The sequence below is a fragment of the Phyllopteryx taeniolatus genome, chromosome 4 (genome assembly GCF_024500385.1).
Source record: "Phyllopteryx taeniolatus isolate TA_2022b chromosome 4, UOR_Ptae_1.2, whole genome shotgun sequence".
NCBI classification, from domain to species: Eukaryota; Metazoa; Chordata; class Actinopteri; order Syngnathiformes; family Syngnathidae; genus Phyllopteryx; species Phyllopteryx taeniolatus.
This window is the reverse complement of record NC_084505.1, coordinates 5,824,682-5,840,682: the sequence shown is the minus strand read 5'-3', so window position 1 is coordinate 5,840,682 and position 16,001 is coordinate 5,824,682. Positions and strand designations below refer to the sequence as shown.

Sequence of the window (16,001 nt, the reverse complement as noted above, 5' to 3'; positions counted from 1 at the left end):
GGAGCATTTCCTCCCGACATGCTGCTTATACAGATGAACAGCGGATGTGGCTGAGGACAACATGCGGACGTAAAGGGGGAAGGGTGCGTGAAGGAGGACACTAAAGCCACACCCTCAGTAGGTATATCGCGCCGGGGTGTGCATTGTGCAAAACATCGGTTTGGCTAAAGACCCCCCCCCCCCCCCGAAAATGGCACCTACGAAGAGACATGCTTACGAATCACAGTTTAAACTGAAAGGTGTCAGTTACGCGGAGGAACATGGGAATCGAGCAGCCGCGCGTGAATTAAATATCAACGAATGCATGGTTCGCAAGTGGAGGAAGCAGGAAAACGAGCTTCGTCAAGTCAAGAAGACAAAGCTGAGTTTCCGCGGAAACAAGGTGAGGTGGCCCGAGTTGGAATACCAACTCGAGCAATGGATTAATGACCAAAGAACAGCCGGGAGAAGCGTCTCTACAGTCACCATTCGACTGAGGGCAATAACGCTTGCAGAAGAAATGAAAATCTAACATTTTCACAGAGGTCCGTCTTGGTGCTTTTGTTTTATGAAACGGTGCCATTTATCCAGCTGGGCAAGGACTACCGTGGCGCAGCAACTTCCGGCGGATTACAAGGAAAAGCTGGTGTGGGAGCGATGAATAACAGATGGCGAACACACCTTTGCCAAGACTGGTAGGCAACGCCAGTCGAGTTACGCCACCATATGTGAATGGATTGTGGATGCTTGGGCTAGCGTGTCTTCTTGCACTGTTGTTCGAGCTTTCGTAAAAGCCGGCATCATTTCTGAGGCGGCGCACGGCAACGAGACTGACTCCAACGAGTACGAGAGGGAACCTGGCATGTTTGATTGAGAACTTGCCCAGCTGTTCATTTCGGATACAGAAGATGAGGACTTTGATGGATTTATGGATGAGGATTGATAAAAAAATAACATGAGCACATTGTTAAATAGTTCAATAAAGTACAACCGAACTCAGTTTTTCTCCCTCCGCCTTTTTAAAAACATTGTTTTAGCGTGCATGTATGCTACCGTATGTTTTAAGATAGCGTATGTTTTACCATGTCTGCGTCCAATAATGCGCCTTATGCATGTGTTAAATCCAGAAATAGACCCCGTATCTGAGACTGCGCCTTTTAATACGGTGGACCCTATGGTCGTGAAAATACGGTATTCTGTTTTTATTTGTTTAACACAACGTCCCAACTTCATTGGAATTGGGGTTGTAGTTCTTTTTTTTTTCTCAGACATCATTTTTTCTCAGACATCATTTTCAAGGAATAAGAGCTCAACTTCACAGCATTAGAAAGGTCCTTTAAAGTGTTCTTTTTATTTGGTTCCATTGTATTTCCCTTGCATGGGATTCACTGAATGAGGTGGACCTTTTAAATATTGTCCTACATGACAGTCATGTTTGAATTGTCTGCCATGTTTGAAACGTCTTCAGCAAGAGTCCCACCGAGCTCACTGCCCTCCCTGGGTCTTTCATATTGACTATTTCAATAGTCAGACTGTGTGCAGGCATTTCTGTCCCCGCCCCACTGCAAGTTGATACCATATGTATTTAACACTGGAAGTCTCTGGGTCACTCGTAAATATGAAAGAGCCATACAGAGAACGTTATGGAGGCCCATCTCAGTAGCTCCTGTGTGCAAGCCCAGCAGGAAATGTTTCAATCAGTGGAGGAAAGTTTTTTTCTGAAAGGTTCCATTGATAACTAGTGGGGCAACGTGACTCCCCTCTGCAAAAGAGCAATCACAATGTGGGCTGGCATTCACAGGAAAAACAAGGAAAAGGCACTAAAGATCACACTCCAAAGGCATGTGGACAATGACAGAGTTTTGATGATTGTGCCATGTACCACCACATTATTCACGGTGCATTATGTAATAATTAAATATATTTTCATCTTATGTAAAAATGCCACGTTTTAATATGCCACATCTACAATAAAAACAATAAAAACTGCTGCATCACCAAAATGCGAGTGTCACACTTTTTTATGAAGAAATATTCAAATTTGGTACATTATGTAAGAAACGACCAGAATGGATATCTTATTTATAGAAAACAAAACAACATAGCATCACAACAACATTGACTTTAAGCATACCAGCATGAGTCGTAAAATTATTCTAAAAAAATAGATGTTTTATTGATTAGACTGTCAGGTGTGGGAAGTAGCTGAACCCAAGAGCAGGCGGAGGCTGATGTAAAATGATGAACAGTTTATTGAGCAAAGGTTATGGAAGTGGTCCTGGATGTGTTGACAGGCGGCGGCGTGGACAGAACAAGGGGCTGGCAGGAATGACGTGGGTCAGAAACACTGGGAACGAGGAGACACAAGAGTTAACAAGGGAACGAGGAGTTGAGTAGCTTACATGAGTACGGTGGGCCGTGGTACCGCTGGGAGAGGCTGCAATACTTTGGCCAGGATTTCCGGGAACAGGCAGGCTTAAATGTAGGTGGTGACTCTGCATCTTTTTGCACAATTGTTTTTTGTCAATGTCTTTATGTCTCCAAAGTGTTCTGTAAATTGACTGTCTGTTGTACTAGAGCGGCTCCAACTACCGGAGACAAATTCCTTGTGTGTTTTGGACATACTTGGCAAATAAAGATGATTCTGATTCTGATTCTGATAAGGGTTGATTGGAGACAGGTGCGTAGCTTGAGGAGAAGCTGAAATAGAAAGGGGAGGGGAGAGAGAGGACAAGAGGGCGCAAAGCGCCATCCAGGCTCCAAAACGGTACTGCAGGGCAGTACATGACAGATACTGTAATTAAAACCTCTGGTAGACTGTCGCATGTACAATAAACTTGGGACATTGTGTAAAATGTAAATAAAAACAGAATAGAATGACTATAATTTCAATATAGATGACAATTACAACACAGAACTAGTAGTACAACCCCAATTCCAATGAAGTTGGGACGTTGTGTTAAACATAAATAAAAACAGAATACAATGATTGGCAAATCATGTTCAACCTGTATTCAATTGAATACACAACAAAGATAAGATATTTAATGTTCAACTGAAGTAGTTTTTTTTTGTTGCAAATATTAACTCATTTTGAATTTGATCCCTGAAACACATTCCAAAAAAACAGGAACAGGGACATGTTTCGCACTGTGTTACCGTACTTTCTCATGGATAATGTGCACCCATGTATAATACGCACTCCCAAAGTTGACCTAAAAATTCTGGAAATTCCTTCCACCTATGTATAATCATGCATGCAAATCAGTCGCCTTTTCGGTGAAATTCGCCATCCACACAGATGTAACTTCTGAATATTACTCCGCGGCAGACTAATATGTGCGCGCATCGGCCTGAGGTTCCGCTTGTGCGCTTGCGACCTTCTTTGTTTGGATAAATCACAGCAGTTGACGAGACCAGAAAAAACACTTCCGCCGCTTTTGCTGTTAAGAAGTAACTGTACTTTTACTCCGTTACAATGATCAAAATGTCGCTCGCTAATTTTATTTATCAACTATTTTGTGCGCGAGACTAGGACTTCGACTTCCGCATTGGCCGCTGTTTGCTCCAATCCAGTTTAAGCTCGAGTGACGTTTAAGTCTAGTTCACCAATCAAACAACACAAGAAAGTCACATGACCTCACACGTCGTCTTCCATTGGACTTCCCTGGCATAGGTATTAATACTACAGTGCCCGGCTGACTATCGTGCATCCGTGGCAGCCATGTGGGAAGGTCGTTGTAACCATGAAGCCAACAGCACACCACTCGTGTTTACATTTAGATGAACAAAAACAACAGCTTTCATGTTCTGTAGTATATGTCTGGTACGGTCTGCCCTAATGTGCATATTTCAGCTCACCTCTAACTTGAGAAAACACCGTGTAGTAAATTGCAGATGTTTTGTTGTAGTTTTGACTGTGCACGCACGTGCGTGCGCACACACACAAGATCAGAATTTGCACATTCATGTTTTATTTTGTAATTCTTTTTTTTTTTTTTTTTTAATGTTCATGCTGTGGTTAAAAAAACATCAGGTTACTCACTGTTTACTCAGTACTTTGAGTAATTATTTCACTGTGTACTTCTTACTCTTACTCAAGTAATGTTTTGGAGGACTACTTTTTACTTTTACTTGAGTCACATTATTGTCAAGTAACAGTACTCTTAACTCTTAAGTACAATTGTTGACTACTCTACCTACCTCTGTAGTGGACATCCTCTATTTTTACTGTTCCGTTTAAGGGACAATTCTTAGTCAATTCAATTAGTCAATTATTTTCCAGAATGAGAGTGCTTAGAGAGGAGGATGCTATTCATGTGGCACATCTTGAAGCAGGCATCAGGAGCAGGTGGAGATGGGCCTGGCTCAAGTTGTAAGCCAGAACAAAAAAAAGCAAAGAAATTAGGCAAATTGAATTTTTATTTTAAATTTGTTCATCAACATGTACTAGAGCAGTGTAAATAGTTTTTTCTGCGTGAAGAATTATTTAGTTTGCCTTACTGTACTCTCTAGTCTTCCGGATTGCTTAATTCATGTTAAAATAAAAAATATTCTCTGCGGGGGTCCAGGGGAACCCCCGTTTTTTTTTTTTTTTTTTTGGCACCTTTTTCAGGCCTTTGGCGTTTGCATGTCTGATAATGCATTCTTACAATCCATGATTTTTCTCCTACCCATATGATCAAAACATGAAGTATTATCTGTATTTCGTTAGTTTTTTCAGACATATTATTTACTGATTATCCAGGCAGAATTTGCAACTGAGGACACTAACTGCTGAAGCTTTGTAGGTGGAATTCTTTCAAGGATTGAAGGAGTTTAATTTTTTCACCAAAACACATTTATACATGATATTGCATGTTTAATACCCAAGGTCCCAGATTAGCCCAATAAATCTCAAGACTTGTGAAATATAAATAGAATAACAAAATAAGATACAGTAAGACCGGAGACTGATGGTGACTCAGACAATGCTTCAATTGCTAAAAGTGTTTCCTAGAGTACGGATCTGTACTCCTTCAAAGAAGTCGATGTGTTTTTGGAGGACACTTTTGGCAGAATGGTGAATGTACAAAAATATTTCCCTGATTTTGAAACGTTTGTACAGACTGTAAGTACCCTACAGAAGGATGGATGAATGTTTCCTCTCTGCTGGTGTTTTATGACTGGTTGGCCTTACTTTCTCCCTAATAAGATGCATTCTTTACGGGTTGTATCTTTAAATATGAACTTGGTAGAAATGCACAGAAGAGGGAGCTTGTGTCAGAAGTCATTAAACAAACAACAACAAAAAAATAGATATTGCTATAAGAAACGCTGACATTGTAAATGAGACGGACTGTGGTGGTGGTGGTGGGGTCCGTACGTTCTCAGTGGGGTCCGTACGTTCTCAGTCATGACTCTAATCTCAGTGCAGGGGTTTATTTAGTCCTATTCTCAGTGTCAGCATTTTATCAATCACATAAGTAGTTGCAGGGAGAATTATAATGGTTAAGGCAGAAAACCAAGACACTTTTTAATTTTGTTTATGTTTATCAGATTGTGGGCAGGAACGTTTGAGGTTTTTTTTAAGTATTAAAAGAAAAGGTGAACTGCTGTGATCAAGAAGAGTGCATTTTAGTTGGTGGGGCCTGGAACTGTCGCACTTGTGCTACTTTAGACAGAATATTACAGGAGCTCCACCCCTAATTGTCCTGTTGTCTGTCAAACATGACGAAAGAGTTGGACTTAGTGGATGTGTGGAGGATGAAGCACTTAATGTCTATGGCTTTTAATACCAGGGCAGTTGATTGTCACATTCACCCGATTGGTTTTATTAGATTTGGTTTAATCACACGTGGACAAGCCTAGGTTATTCTGCCATTCTAATGTTAATGTCTTACAGGATTTTATTTTTTGGAGTAACTTGAGAGCCAAGAAGTAGTTTATTTCCCTCCATTGATCAGTGGTGGGTGGAAGGAAAAGGTCAAGTGAAAGTGTTTTGCCAACAGGTGCCAATACTAGGAACGTTATAGAGCAGATAGAGGTTGAAGTTAAGGCTTTGGAGAGTGTAGCTGATGAAAATACAGAGCAGTTAAATATGAAAATATAGCACCTGAACTATTTTCTAGGCTAAAGGAGCTCCGATCTTGAGGCATTTTACTACACTGAGTGACATAGATGCACCCACCTCTTCTTTTTTAACCTGGAGAGATCTTTTAGACAAAGGAAACAAATATGCCTTCAGTTGCCTGATGGGGTGCTAACTTCTGTTACTTCAGCGTTAAGGAGGCTAGCGGTTTCTTTCTACTCCAACCTGTTCAAGGCGGAAAGCTGCGATGAAAAACCTGCTGAGGAAGTACTTCAGGGAGTCCCTCAGATGAGTTCTGATGCACAAGATGTCTTGGGGTCTGACATCAATCTAAAAGAACTAACGACTGCAGTGACTCAGATGGTCTCTGGAAAGGCCCCAGGGTTGGATGGAATACCAGCAGCCGTCTTTAAACACTTCTTTAATATCATTGGGAGTGACTTGGAGGTTTTTAAGAGCCCTTTAAAAAAGGGACTAATCCAGCATCATTTCTGCATACAGTGATATCTCGTCTACCTAAAAAGGAGTATTTAACAAGGCCAAGAATTAGAGACCTGTGGTCGTACTTTGTCACGTCGGAATGGAGACTGAACCCAAGAGCAGGCAGAGGCTGAGAGTTTGGATGAACAGTTTATTGAAAAGGGGAAATGTAGATGGTCCTGGCGTGTCGTGGAGGCAGGGAATGTGTGGCAGGCGGTGATGAGGGCTTGCGGCTGGCTTGACGGCGTGGCGGTAGGAGTTCACTTGGCAATGAACACTGAGGACAAGGAGAGACACGGAGTTCAGAAAGGAGACGAGGAATTGTTTAGCTTACATGGAGACTGGGGAGCCGTTGCACCGCTGGAGAAGCTGTAATACTCTGGCAAGAGTTTCCGGGATCTGGCAGGCTTTCATGCAGGTGGTAATGAGGACTGATTGGTGACAGGTGCGCCGCCAAGAAAGGTGTAATGATGAAATAATACAGTCGACTCCCAAGGATCTGCCTTCTGGGATATTTGAGGGAAACATGTCTGGTCACAGGGCATTACGGATACACCAACCTCAAGGATAAACCGCTGAGTAGCCTGGTTCTTCCATAAAATAGTGGAATGGGTAAAGAAGAAAACATCACTGAATGTGCATGGTGTTGCGGCATCGCAGATGTAACAAACAATCAAAAATGCACAAACTTTCACACAAAACAGTATGTTTCTGGGTTGTAAGTGCAAACGACACCCAGCTGGCCATCAAGCCTTGCAAATACAGATTTTCCAGTATAATTTGCACCTGTGGCTCAAAGGCAAAGCGCAGTCTCTGTCGCTGAAATGCACGGATGCAGTCAGTAAATGGGGCGAGTTGCCAGCAGCTACTCAAAATATCCACACTTTCTGCTTATTCTCATCTGTTTCCTCTTTGTGGTTATTCGCTTATTCCTTGACAATTGCGGTATGTTTTTGTAGTCCAGTCAAAAAATAATATAGTACAGTATACTGTATGTGGAGCCTCAAAACCCGATACAAGGTTGCCATTTTTTCAATGTGTGATAAGTTGTTGTGTGGTGAAGAGTCACCATCTGTAATCTTACTGAAATGGTTCACTTCAGTTGCTTTGCCTATAAGCTTGAATTGGTTCTGGGATGTGGGTTGACCTGATTGCTTAAAATTAAAATGTTCACATAAGAAAAAATGGAAATGTATTCATTGAATAAATCTATTCCAGGGTCAAACTATCGCTGTCATAAACTATTACCTGTATCATTTGTTTGCCATAATTGTTTTTTATATTTGAAAGTCATACAAGTGTTTAAAAAATTAACCACTATAAGGTTAATACAATACACAGTGGTGCCTTGAGGTATGAGTGCCATGACTTGCGAGTTCTTTCAAGATATGAGCTGTCACCTGACCAATCTATTGTCTTGAGATAAAAGTAAAATGTGAGATATGCATGCGCTTCAGACTCACTGCTAGATGGCGGCAGTACACTTCATAATATCCAGCCAACATCAATTCACATTGGTTTCATTGCAGTGGAAGGACACTATAAGTTAGTGGCTGTAATTTGCCATTATGCTGGTTTGCCAGATACCAGTAGACCCCACAGAAAAATAAGAACAAGGAAAGACGAGCAAATTTTATGACCATGTATTTTTATATTGTACAATACTGAGTGCAATTTATCTTATGAAAAAAAACAAAAATAGGGTTGGCCATCGAGAATCAAGAACTGATTGGAACCGGACTAGTGCGCTGACCCCGAAGAAGAATGCGCATGAAGACGTGCTTGTCCTCAACGGCGGCGGCAAACAAAAGTGTGTCTTAACTTTGTTAAAATTAATGACCAGTCGCCTCAGTTCAACATTTGGCGTAAGATTATATTGTGCAAATGAGGCTTTCATGATGTGTAGCGTCTGATGCGCTCAGAGTTTTAGCCTACACCATGCGAAACTTCAGTGAAGTCAACTCTCAGTCAATTGAGTGAGTGAAACAATAAAATACGTCTATGCCAACATTGAGACAGCTAACAATGTAAACGGTTGGTTGCACTTTTGCACTGATGGTTGTTTGTTTCTATGTGCCCTGCGATTGGCTGGCAACCAGTTTAGGGTGTACCCCGCCTCCTGCCCGATGACAGCTGGGAAAGGCTCCAGCACCCCCGCGACCCTAGTGAGGAGAAGCGGCTCAGAAAATGGATGGATGGATGGATGGGTTTTTAGCATTTATTTTGGTCTTCAAACCAACGTAAGAGCCGATGACAGAAAAAAACATTGAGCTAAAACTTCAACGTAGCAACTTTACATCACAAGTAATTGGGACAAAATTCACATAAACCTTGTCTCACAGTATCACAACTCACCTCACTCATCGGTGGGTAAGGAAAGGAATCAACGTTTTATAGCATTTGGTTCCATCCCCCAAAAAAATCAACAATAAAAAAAATCACCCGTGCCGTGTGAAGTTACTTTTTGTGACAAAATGCCGAGTTCCGGTTTGTATCCTTCAAAATAAAAGGCTACAATCTTAAAACAGGAAGTCAAGTTAAAACTGAATGAATTTTGGGTTATTTTGGTGTGGACTGGAACAGATTACTTGCATGTCCATTCATTTTAATGGGAAAGATGATTTGGGATACATGTGTTTTGAGGTATGAGAGTGGTGACAGAACGAATTGAACTCGTATCTCAAGGCAACACAGTAAAGCACTAAAACTAAGTTTGTACACTCTTTACTTTTATGGTGAATGAAGACCCATCATAAAAAAAGTCATCCAAGTCGTGAAGTAGCAAAGCAGCCCAGACCATCACACTGCCAAGACCATGTTGACTGTTGGGATAATGTTTTTTTTTTTAATCAAATGTGATGTCATTTTTAGACCAGATGCAATGGGCCATACACCTTCCGAAACGTTCCTTTTGGTCTTTTCAGTTTACGGAGTATTTATCCAAAAATGTTGGGGATCATCAAGATGTTTCTTGGCAAATGTAAGAACTGTGTTTTTTATTTAGTTGGGTTTTCTTGTCTGTGATATATTAAAGTTGGCTTTAGGATCCGAATCATTTAAGTGTGATATGCAAAAAAAATCTTAAACAAGGAAGAGAGGAAATACTTTGTTTGACAGCACTGTATTTGTGGTAGCTGACAGACTCACCAACTGTTACTGTCGTTTCTCGTGTTTCTGTTCGTCTTCTCCAACTGAACAGAATGTGGAGGTGAAAGCTAGATATCTTTGGCATCTCTGCTTCACACTGAGCCTTGATTCAAGAATGTATTCAAGGATGCTTTCCTTACATTTCTAATGTGCGGACTCCTATATCAAAGAGTGCTGCCACTGTAGACCTTGATAAGGAAGTATGCGGTGATGTTTTCTCGACCTGGATATTTTGACCTCACACCAGCTTTCAAGGTGAAATGCCCGAAGACAATTAGACAATTTTCCAGCTGCCTCTACGAAAGGTTGTTATTTTACCTTATTACTTTCATGGTTGTGTGTGTGGGTCTTTTGACGATTTTGCATTTTTAAAAATTTCACATTACGATTATAGTGACCAAAATGATGATGGTTATCACAATGTTTAAAAAAAACTAATTGTGAAATCACACATACGCTCACTGAAAGCAAGACATTTCTTTTAAATAAAAAAAATATATATATCAGCCCTATGCACTTTTTGTGCATTTGAAATTGTAAACAGCAACAGTTAAAGTACATTTTTATGCATGTCACGCATCCCACTCTTAACTGAAAATCATCAAATCAACAACCTTGTGCTCTTTGTTTGTGAAAAATAGCACTATCATCTGGGTTGCCTCCAACCATGTTCACAAGCACCTTAACATATGCAGCTGATGTCTCCTTTTTCGCTGTCTGAGTCATCATCGTCTGCTTCTTCTTTTTCTTCTATTGTTTGAATCTTCTTCTTTCTCTGTTTGTTTGCTGTTGTGGTGTGATAGAAGTCCAAAGGTAACTACAGTAATCCCTCGCTATATCGCGGTTCACATATTACTGATTTAGTGCATAGGAGATTTTTTTGGGATGATCACAATAGTACAGTTACTCACCTGCATGTCTTCGGTTCAGTTAGCTTTACTGACTCTTTGACTATAATCTCAGAGCAATGTCTCATAAAAGGACAAAACAGACTATTTTACTTTGCAGAAAAATAAACTTTACTGAAAAATCTTAAACCACACATTTGGTAAATTACCAAATTGCCCAGTAATATGGCGGTCAAGTTACTGTTTGAAACACAAGCCACAGTGAGAGCTTCATGAAATAAATTTACAAATACCAACCTAGCTCAATGTACAGTAGAGCTAATGGACACACTCATAACTATATGGATCAGGTTGGGCCAACAATATGGAACAAATGCAAGTAAAGAGCAATGTTTAGCTTGTTTTTCTTCAACCTGTACTTTAAAAAGAGCACTTCAAGGAATTCTGGGATGCAGCAGTAAACCTCATGATACTTTGCGCTGCCTACAACGTAGAGATAATCAGTTTGAGGCACATTGCCAAATGGTTTAGCCAGCAAATCGCACGTCTGTATGGGTTGACTTTCTTGTCAGTCAAGCAGAGTATGCCTTTCTTTTAAAGGCATGCGCTTGTGTAGCGTGTGTGGATAGCGACCTCTGCTGGACAAATTACTGCACCTCTCTAAAGTATCACATACTGACATTTTGAAACAGTTCAACAAATTTACCTCCACCACAATGAGTTTCTCTGTCCATAACATGACAGCTAGCCTGGGTGAAGATCCACCATTATCAAGCAGACTACATGGTAACGCTATAATGTCCAAGGCAAAGATAAGCAGAGCTGCAGTGTTCACAGATTAGCATTAAGTAACGCCTCTCAAAACAGGCTAGAAGATGATGATCATTGCCAAATTAATTAATTAATCATTAATGATTCTGTTCAGGCATGAATATCATTACTGATTAAATGTTTCCTAAATAATTTGAGGCACTACTATACTTACAACTAGCAGCCACACTGTTGATTCCATTTCTACTCTAGTTTGCGATGTAAAGAACAACAACTTGCCGCCACCACAGTGAATTTAAGCTACATTTAGGAATACCTTGGCCAGGGCAACACGATTATGGCCAAAATAATAATCTCGATTATTTTGAACAACATTGTAATAACGATTTTTCCTCATGTTAGTGAAAAATCTTTATTTTTATGGCACTAGTTTTCAACAAACAACATGTAACAGTTTTCAGTGCAAAATCTTTAAATACAAAAAAATAGATAATAAATTTACCCCAAAAGATTCGACTTTACCAAGGGCTAACTGAATAAGTTGCAATCACTAATTGAAACTTAATGGAAGAAAATACAGCTTATGCATAGTAGGCAAGAACATTAGTCTGCAAGCACTGACTTATTTATTTGAAAATCCCTGTCAATATAGTGAATTGTTAAAGACTTGTACGTCTCCGTCATTCTGCTTGACCATTGATCAGACATGCACGGTCACAAACCGCAAAGAACTCGACAGTTGTGATTTCACTCTCGATTTACTCCCAGGGTTTTTTCATTGCGGTCAGGCCAGCTGAAAGGTTGAAGTCAAGGCAGCTGCTACATCGATTGTTAATAGTGTCTTACTGTAACATGCCGCCTCTCCGCTGACGTGCTGAGAGGACCAACTTGAAAATAAAAGCTTCATATATTACTACATTGGACATCAATGACATTTTAGTTGGTCCCACAAGTACGGTGATGACCCTAATGAAGCCCTAACCATGCGTTCGCCCCCTGGTGGCTGGCTGACTGTATTGCGGGGACTGCTGGAAATGAAGCACCCTTTATATGCAGCAGTACCCGCATTTTAAATGTCAAAAATCGCCAACGATCAGGCTCATTTAGTTGTGACAGCCAAAATCGCAATCATGATTAAAATTCGATTAATTGTGAAGCCCTATCCTCAGCTATGTCATAACTACTCTGGGCAGCATTAATTCTTCTCAAGATGACGCTGGCTTTGAAACAGGACTTGGGAACATTCAGTGAGCGCTACTTCCAACCCATTAAAAAAATAATATATATATACAGTATATATTAGATTATAATGACTTGTCATGTAAATTGACTATAATCACTCATCTTACCTTGTTATTCATGGGACATACTGTTTATGTATACTCTACACAAACATTAATACTTAAATACAGCACGTGGTTCTTTTATACAATTTATATCGAATAATCAAACAATATACGAAACTAGTCTTTATTCGATATATAAAGTGAGACCTGCTTAATAGTTATTGCTTTTTTCAGACCACTTGGTTATCCCCACTTGTGCTGAAGTTTGTCATTAAATGTTATTATGAACACCCAGCAGCATTTTAAATGTCCCTTTAATATTTGCAGATAATGCAGTATGCAAGACTGGTTAGAAAGCCATGTTTAAATAATATATACTTGTCCCCTTACAGTCATTATTATGTTTTTCATCTTGCATACAGTACATATCGCCACCAATTTTAGTGAATATTGGCCTGACATTGTATTGAGTTATCTTGACATGAACGGACCACCTGTGAAAACATTTTGGCTGAGGTAGCAGCTTCTGCTTATCTGCAGTATCAGTGGAAGTGTTATGTCCAATCTGAGCCACTGGCCTGTTCTCAGCTCTCCTAAGGGTAATGGACAGCAAGTGGGTAAACAGAAAACTTGACTTTGGGGACTTTAAGTCCACATATTTCAGTAGAAAAAAGTAAAGAACATAGAGATAACAGAAGGCAAATCTAATTTTCCATTTGTGTGAGTGTGATTCTGCTTCACCACCTGAGACTTCTGGTCCACTATGACCTCGACTCTATACTGTTTGCATATCAAGAGAAGGTGTGAGTGGAGGACATCATGATCTACTTACTCCACACCGATCCCTTTCTCACTTGACAGCGGCCGTGGTGCTGGGAGAATTTCAGTTTTGGACTTATCCAGTGCCTTGGACACTATCCAGCCTCTGCTGCTCAGGGATACTGGCAGAGATAGGCTTTAGTTCACACTTAATGGCATAGATTACTGACTATTGGCTGAGGCTGGGGGTCTGCATGTCGGCCACTGCTTTTAGCAGCACTTGAGCTTCGCAGGGGACTGTGCTCTCTCCAGTCCTGTTGACCCTACACACGTCTGACTGTGCAAGTCCACATGCAGAAGTTCGTGGACGACATTTGTAATCATGGATGTTTTTGGGATGGGATATAATAGGACACATTTGATTTGTCACTTTGTAAAATGTATCTAAAATCCTATTGAATCAGTGCAATAAAATGCACATCATAGTGTTTACGGACTCGATAAATTGTCATTGTTGTGGTGAGCCGGTAGGCGCGCGAGTTGGTGTCTTTCTCTCTCTCTCTCTCTCACACTCACTCACTCACTTACTCACACACACACACACACGGGAAAGTTAACTGTTTATTAAGCATGACCTCAGCGGCACACGTTAAATCAGCCAATAGTTGACTACAGCGAATGTATTTGATTGAAAGCTGAAGGGCTTGTCTCCAGCAGACCAACCACATAGTCCTTCAGCTCAAGGCCGGGCCTTATTTTTCATGATTTCAGAGGCATAACATTTTTTTTTTGTCCTAAAAAAAAAAAAAATTTTTTTTGTGACAGGCCTAATTATTTGTCAACCATATGTAAATCAAACATTTACATTGTGGTGCTTGCTGTCTGTCAGGGAGCAGGTCGAACAACTTGGCGAATAAGCTGTTAGTCAACTAGGCTACCAACAACTGCAGCAGCAGAGTGCAGTCATGCCAGTCAGAGGTAAAACACTTATTTCCACGAAGAGTGGGAAACAGACTTTTGTTTCACAAACTTGAGCCACAAGTGTGTGTGTCTCATTTGTGGCATTTGTGTCTGGCAGTCAGTAAAAGATGTCACATGAAAGGGCATTTCACAGTTACACAAGTCAACAGCAACATCTCCTTGGACTTTCCCACAGGACACAGCCTTCGTAAAGTAGAAAAAGCCGTTCTCTGATGGCGGAATAAATTTTTCCGGGACCATAAAAATAAGACTGGTCGACATATCTGTGTGAGTCAGCCTTTTCTGACATGAATTGTCATCAAAGCTTAGTTCAGCAATTATTATTCCATCAGAGTCAACCGCAGCAGATACACTCTTGCTTACAGCTCTGTGGTTAAATCTATGCAGTACCAGTCCTCTCGTTGACTGAAAGGTTAGATGTTTGAAAATGGTTGTTTGTGAATATCTTTTGTGTTTTTTACAGGTATGTTTCTTTTTTTTGAAGTATTACAATTCATATACAATACATTTTTTTTATCACAGTATTGGTAATAAATTGGTAAAGGTATTTTACAAAATATGAGTCCTGTATTACCATTTTTGAATGTGTGTCATTTGCAAAACAAGGAAATATACTTGCGCTATGGAAATTATTGTGGAGTGGTAGAGCCGCCTGATTAATCTATGCAGTGCCAGTCCGCTTCCTGACTAAAAGATTAGATATTTAAAAATGGTTGTTAGTGAATATTATTTGCATTTTTTTAACAGGCATGTATTTTTTGTGTGTGGAGTGGTACATTCGCTTGATTGGGTGCAGGTAGTGTGGGTTCAGTTCCCAATCAGTGACAGTGTGAATGTGAGTGTGAATGGTTGTCTGTCTCTGTATGTGCCCTGCAACTGACTGGCAACCAGTCCAGCGTCTAGTCTGTCTTTCACCTGAAGTCAGCTGAGAGAGTCTCCAGCTCTTTGTGAACTTGAATAGGGTAAGCAGTACAGACGATGGATGGAAATTAGCAATGTTAATAAATGTTACTAAACATGAGTAGCTCTCCTGCATGTTCACTGTGTAGAAGTAGCTCACAGTAGATAAAAGGTTGGGGACCCTCCTCAAATGTCTGCATATCTGAAGTTTGCTCATAAAATTTAGTCTCGCAACACAGAGGGGAAAAAACGATCTCGCAACAACTGTTGGTATGTATGTTGGTCAGTCAAGCTATCACTGTAGTAAGGGATTGACATACTGTCAATACTATATTAACAGTTTGTTCCATACTGGCCTCAAGTTTTTGTTGCAAACCTCATTTATTTTTCCACATCTTCCTGTGAGGGTCTTGTATTGCATGGTCCAATAGTGCCATCTGAAATACTGCTCAGTGAAAACCTGAGGTTTGCCCACTCTGGACAAGGTTTGTTGATGTGGAAACCTTTGAGACTGTCAATGTCAGCATTACTAAATGTGTCCCTTTGATACTTGTTTACTGCTGAACCCAAAGGCTGATCAGGAGTTCTACTTTTTGCCTTGACTGTAGTGAACTTTAAGTTGGCTGCGTAACGTTTTTAAACCTAAGGAAATAATTTTGTCCACTGATTGAGACAGTTGCTGTCCTTGAAAGGGATACCAATGTTTGATCAGTCATTCAGAACTCAGTCAAGCTTTTCTACCTGTCTTAGTTTTTCTGTTAAATATTGGGATATGCTATT

General features: G+C 40.3%; 1 protein-coding gene across 6 annotated transcripts in view; it reads left to right on the top strand.

Annotated features, from left to right (window-relative positions):
• The window catches only part of sh3pxd2aa (SH3 and PX domains 2Aa), a 171,024-nt gene that overhangs the window by 24,552 nt on the left and 130,471 nt on the right, over positions 1-16,001 (top strand). The window contains exon 3 of one of the 6 annotated variants that reach the window (XM_061772141.1): positions 34-117. The exons of the other annotated variants lie outside the window; for them this stretch is intronic. The gene's annotated coding sequence lies outside the window, so the exon portion shown is untranslated. The remainder of the gene's footprint in view (positions 1-33; positions 118-16,001) is intronic. 6 annotated transcript variants of the gene reach the window in all.